Source organism: Orycteropus afer, unplaced genomic scaffold (assembly GCF_000298275.1).
Source record: "Orycteropus afer afer isolate SDZICR_OR568_19922 unplaced genomic scaffold, OryAfe1.0 scaffold00006, whole genome shotgun sequence".
NCBI classification, from domain to species: domain Eukaryota; kingdom Metazoa; phylum Chordata; class Mammalia; order Tubulidentata; family Orycteropodidae; genus Orycteropus; species Orycteropus afer.
Genome location: NW_006921593.1, coordinates 15,645,391 through 15,651,778, shown reverse-complemented (window position 1 = coordinate 15,651,778; position 6,388 = coordinate 15,645,391).

Sequence of the window (6,388 nt, the reverse complement as noted above, 5' to 3'; positions counted from 1 at the left end):
TTGTTAAAAGTCCTCCTCTGCCAAGGTCACCTTTTGGTGGGCATTCACATGAAACACAAATACCTTTACTCCTTTGGCCCATTCAGAGAGATCTATCCACATACCTCTTCCCCATACATCCTTATCACCAATCTTCCGGTCATGCTCCTTCCATGTCCCAGACCATCCAGCCAAGCCATTACCCACAGCCCATGAATCTGTATACAATCACACATCTGGCCATTTCTTGTTCTTTGCAAAGTGAACAGCCATATGCATGGCTCGAAGTTCTGCCCATTGGGAGGATTTCCCTTCACCACTGTCCTTCAAGGAAGTCCCAGAAAGGGGCTGCAGTGCCGCTGCTGTCTGCTGCTGTCCACTTTCGAGTGGTGCCTCCATATCGCGCAGAATCATCTGTAAACCAGGCACGAGTTTTCTCTTCCTCAGTCAACTGATCATAAGGAACTCCCCATGAGGCCATAGGTGCAGAGTGGGACAAGGAGGGTAATGTGACTGGAGTGGAGACCACAGGCATTTGGGCCACCTCCTTATGCAACTTGTGCCTTCAGGTCCTACTCGAGCCCGATCTCTGATTTACCACTTTCATTTAATGATGGAGTGTTGCTGTGCACGTCCAACTTTATGACTCTGTGGGTCAGACAACACCCAGTTCATGATGGGTAGCTCAGGCCTCATGGTCACTTGGTGGCCCATGGTTAGGTGTTCAGTCTCTACTAAAGTCCAGTAACAAGCCAAAACCTGTTTCTCAAAAGGAAAGTAGTTATCTGCAGAGGATGGCAGGACTTTGCTCCAAAATCCCAAGGGTCTGCGTTGTGATTCACCAATAGGGACCTGCCAAAGACTTCAAATAGCATCTCTATCTACTACAGACACTTCAAGAACCATTGGATCAGCCGGATCATGTGGCCCAAATGGCAGAGCTGAAGGCCAAGGCTGAGGGGCTTTCAGCCAGCCCCTAGAGCCTGGCACTTTGAACTTGGACTTAAAGCCTCCAAACTGTAAGAGAATCAACTCCTGTTTCTTCAAGCATCCCGTTTGTGGTATATTCTTGTCAGAGCGGCACTAGGGAACCAGGACAACTACTAAGTGAAGTATTGGTGGCTCAAACCTATCCAGAGGGACTGTGGAAGGAAGGCCTGGTCCTCTGCTCCCGTAACCATGACAGCCAGGGGGCCCTCTGAGCAGCTCTCCTCTGTGACACGTAGGGGTCACTGTGAGTCAGAACTGACTCGGGGGCAGCAGGTTTGTTTTCCCTTCTTTGCCTCTATTTTAAATAAAATCTTGGGGAGGGGGGTGTCACCGGGGCTGAAGAATGGATGTCACTCAAGTTCAGTCTCCTAGTCTTCACGTAAACCACTGTGTGTGGCCGTCACAATAAAAGTCCGCACAAGATGCCCACGTCTTGGGGCCTGGGGTATGTTACCTTACATGGCAGAAGGCATTTTGCAGCTGGGAGACAGGAGTAATTGGGCCAACCATGAAGGCCCAGTCTGATCACATGAATTCCTAAGAACCAAGACCTCTCCTGGCTGAGGTCATAGAAGGAGGTGGGACAACGGAAGGGCCTCGGAGAGACGTGACCAGAGGTCTTGATCCCCTGTTGGTGGTTTTGATGATGGAGAAGGGGCTGGGAGCCAAGGGATGCAGGTGGCTTCTGGAAGCTGGGAGGGGCACGGGGGTGGATTCTCCCATAGAGGCTCCTGAAGGACCCAGTCCTGCCCACACCGGGGTTTCTCCCCACTGAGACCTGGGTTGGACTTCTGACCTCCACAACTAAGACTGTGCATCTGTGTTACGGTTAACGTGCCCGGCTGCTCCCTGAAAGCCTGGAGCTCTGAGTGCACCCAGAAGCACCTTGGAATGAAGCCCTGGTGGTGTTCTCCTGAAAACCAGCCGGCGAGAACCCACTGGGTGCAGCTCTGCGCCGACACACGGGTCCTGTGAGTCGGCGGCCGCTCAGCGGTGACTGGCTACATCGGCAGCACGAAGCTGACCCCGTGCTCCATGGTGGATCTCCAATCTACTGTTTAAATAGAGCAGTTTATAAGCCCACGGAGGAGGACATGAAACGGGAGCTCCAAGGATTCCCAACTTTGTTAAATTTGCTCTCCAAACAAACTCGTGTGGTTGTGTTTGCGTAGGCTGACTGGGCCCAGGAGTCCCCTGGATTAACTTCAGTAGAAGAAGCCATTCATTTAAGTCGTGAACGTGTGAATTGAGGCTCCAGTTTACGTTACTGAAGCGCACCAGACCTGGCAAAGTCATTAGCACTTAGACCAACCCAAGGCTTCTTTGCAAGGGACGCGTCTTTACTAATGACGTTGTTCACAGCCGTCGGTCGATAGGAAAAGCAGACTGGCGTGACCGAGCTCCCCTTCTGCACAGACAACACCCACCCTCCCTCATTGCTGAGGAGCCCTGGAACACAACGGTTCAGCCCCAGCTGCTCACTGAAAGGTCCAGGGTTCGAACCCATGCAGGGCGCCTCAGACAGTCCTGGTAATCTGCTCCTGTAAAGATTGCAGCTCAGTCCTCCTGGGTCCCGCAGGGTCCTGCAGGGTCGCAGGGAGGCCCTGTGAGGCAGGCCTCCCGTGTCACGCAGGGCTGTGGGGAGTTGGAGTCGACTCCCTGGCACCTAACGTTGATAGCAGCAAACCCTCACTGCCACCACCAGGAGGCCATGTCTGCTCCTAGAGCCGGGAGCAGTGGGGGGTGGGCTCAGCGTCATTGTGCTGGTTTGCAGGGAACTCTGGCCAGCAAACAAAGCCACACAGAAGCAAGGGACAAAGAGATGGATGAGGGACATGACCTTGAGGACATGTTTGGGTACCTGGGTCGGCCTGGACTTCCCAGTGACTGAGGCAATGAGTACCCTCCCCCCTTTTTAATTGGTTTATGCCATCTGGCTGCCAGTGTGTTGCACTGTGGGCTTGTGTGTGGCTGAGAGGCCGGAAGCTATGTCACAAGTGTTTCAAATACCAACGGTTTCAGTGGAGCTGCCAGACTCACAAAGACCAGGAAGAAAGGCCTGGTGATACTTTAGAAAATGAACAAATGACAGTTGTATGGACCACAAAACTCTGTCAGCCCTCAGCTTGCTCACTGTGGACATGTCAGGAAGGGCACTGGTTGCTGGAGGAGCACGACATGTCTGGATGAGTGGAGGGTGAGTGAAGGGAAACCCTCTACAAGACGCATGACACAATGGCCGAACAATGGGCCCCAACCCACCACCGACTGTGGAGATGGCGCAGGCCGGGTGGTGTTTCTCTCTGTTGTCTGCTGCTATGAGCCAGAGTCGGCTCGATGGCAAAGAACAGCTTCAGGGGGGCTTCTGTTACTTCCAAGAAGAATAACCAAAAAAGTACTGATCCATAGTTAAATTAACATAGCATGATGATGCAAAAGTAATTCTCAGAAGAGCCGTACCAGGTTATACTCTCATCAGTGCACAGGAGTTTCTGCTGATCCATATTCTTGCCAACACTTGGTATTGTCAGACTATAATGTGAGTCAGTCTGGTGTGCACAGAGCGCGCCCCACTATGGTTATTTTACGTTTCCCTAAACACTAACGAGAGGGGCCTTCACCTGCGTTTGGGGTTTCTTTTCTGAGACTGTCTATCCATGTCTTTTGCCCATTTTCAGTGAGTTGCCACTTCTGAGCTGTAGAAATTCTTCACTCTGGGTACCTTTGTCAGTTACGTGTATTGCAACTCTCTCTTCCAAGTGTGTGGCTGTTTCCACTTTTCTTTCTGTGGTTGTTTGATGAGCAGGAGTCCGTTTTGTTATTACAGCTGAATGCATTGATAGATTCTGGGTGGCCTTTGCCTTCAGTGTTGTGTTGTGGTGCTGTGCTTTTTTGTGCGTTGGTTCTGTGTCTGGTGTGAGGAAGTGCTGCCTGCTACCCCTGCCCTCTTCTGTTCAGGGTCCAGTTGTCCGGCACAGTCCCCCTCTTTCACCACGCACAAGTTTCTGTGTAAGTGACAACATATGCCTCTGGGTCTCTGGCTCATTCATTGACCGCCAGGCCTCCGTCAACTACGTTCAATCTTTTCAAAGAACAACTTTACCTCTGTGGTCCCTCCCCACAGCATCTTTTTTTCTATTCCATTCATTTCTGTCTTTGTCTTTATTATTTTTTCTCCATTTCTTTGGCATTTACTTTGTTGTCCTTTTCCTAACTTGTCAAGGGAGACACTTATCTCATTACATTTGAGTTTCCTTTTGCTTCTAACAGACACCTTTAAGATGACAAATCACCCTCTAAGCGTCCTGTTGTTATTGTGCGTGCCGTTGAGCGGAGTCAGCTCCCACTCAGCTACTCTGTGGACAATAGAATGAAACGCTGCCTGGTCATCTAAGCGTCCTAGAGTGCCCATCGTGCAGTATTTTCATTATTGTTTAGTTTTAAGAATTTAAAAATTTCTGTTATGAGACTTTGTCCCCATGAGTCATTAGAAATGTGCTTTAAAATTTCCAGGTGTATTAAAATCTGGAGGAGCTCTAGTGGCGTAGTGCCTAAGGCACTTGACTGCTAACCAGAGGGCTGGTGGTTCAAATCCACCAGCCACTCCTTGGAAGGAAGGTTGGGCAATCTACTTCTGTAGAGATAGTGCCTTGGAAACCCAAGGAGGAGGGGTCGCTATGAGTTGGAATTGACTTGATGACTGTGAGTTTGGTTTTAGGAGCTCTGGTGGCATACCTAAGGCACTTGACTGCTAACCAGAAGGCTGACAGTTCAAACCCATCAACCACTCCTCAGAAGGAAGGTTGGGCAATCTACTTCCATAGACATACCATCTTGGAAACCCAAGGAGGGGTCACTATGAGTAGATCCAACTGGATGGCAGTGAGTTTTGTTTTGTTTTATTAAGATCTGGGCTTTTTAGGGTTTAATTGTTACTGGTTTCTGATCTAATTGGACTGTAGTTGGGGAACGCTGTGTCCTAGATGCCCAGCCTTCCTGGTCTGTGGAGATTTGCTGTGTGGCCTGACATGGTGTCTACTGAAACACTCCTCAGACACCTGAGAGAAAACCAACTCTCCAAGTATTGGCTGCAGAGGTCTGTGAGCAGTCTGCACCTCAGGCGTGGTAGTTTTGTCGCTGAAATCTTGTGCGTCCTTACTGAAGTTTTCCTGCTTGTCTGTCAACGACCACGAGCAGCGTATCTCCTGAGGGGCTGGTGGGCTTGCCAGTTTCTTCTTCTGTTCCGCCATTTTCCTCATGAAGTTTTACGGACGCACCATCCAGGCCCTGGATTGCTCCATGCCTCCTGTCACATGAACCACCACCACGGCAGTGAGTCCCGGGGTCGCGGGGACAGGTCACTCACTGGGCTGCTACCTGAGTCTACCCGGAGGTGACTTGAAAGAAAGGCGTGGTGATTAACTTCTAGAGGACCAGCCCCGAACACCCCACGGAGCTCAGATCTGCTGATGTGTGTGGATTCTCCGAGCCGGAGCTCAAGGGGTCTTTCCAGAGAAGTTCGGGTACCTGGGCAGGTGCCGGGACACTCCCCCCACCATTTCTCGGGTCACGCAAAGAACGCGAGTTCAGGTTCAAAACCACACGTGGGCTGGCCAGTGCCACAGATCCCCAGAGATTTTCAACCAAGCTCCTGTCCCTGCCTTCCAAGGAGCAGTTGCACACCCGGACCACCTGGACGGCTTACTCGCCAGTGTGTTTAAGTTACTTTTGTAAAGAATCATCATTACAGTTTATGCATTTCACTAATCACCTGGTTTTAATATAAATTCTGCTTTTTCTTTCATTAATTCCTCCCTCTGCTTCCCTTAGGTCGGCTTTGATGTCATTCTCATATCCTGGCTTTTATTATTCCTTGCTAAGTAATGAAAATTTATTGAATTCTCCCCTCTTTTTCTCTGTTTTTAGACTCACAGGAATCTCTTAAGTTTACACATCTAACATTTACCATTACAGAGTTTAGGCTCTTTTTCGTTTCCTCTGACTCAAAACTATTTAAGAGACTATTTTAAAGTCTAATTTAATTACAAAATTCTTATTAATTTCAAGTTACACTGCACTGCAGTTTTGAGAATATGTTCTATTTAAATATTGAGATTTTTCCTTGTTTCTCAATATATTGTCAATTGTAAATGTTACATGTTGTCACTGTGGATTCTGATTCATGGCAACCCCTGTGCTGTGGAATAGAACCATCATCCATCCATCCACCCACCCACCCTCTCACACACACATACACCCATCTATCTATCAGTCTAGTCATCCATCCATCCACCCATCCACCCACCCATCCATCCATCCACCCACCCACCCATCATCCATGCATCCACCCACCCTCTCACACACACATACACCCATCTATCTATCAATCTAGTCATCCATCCATCCACCCATCCATCCA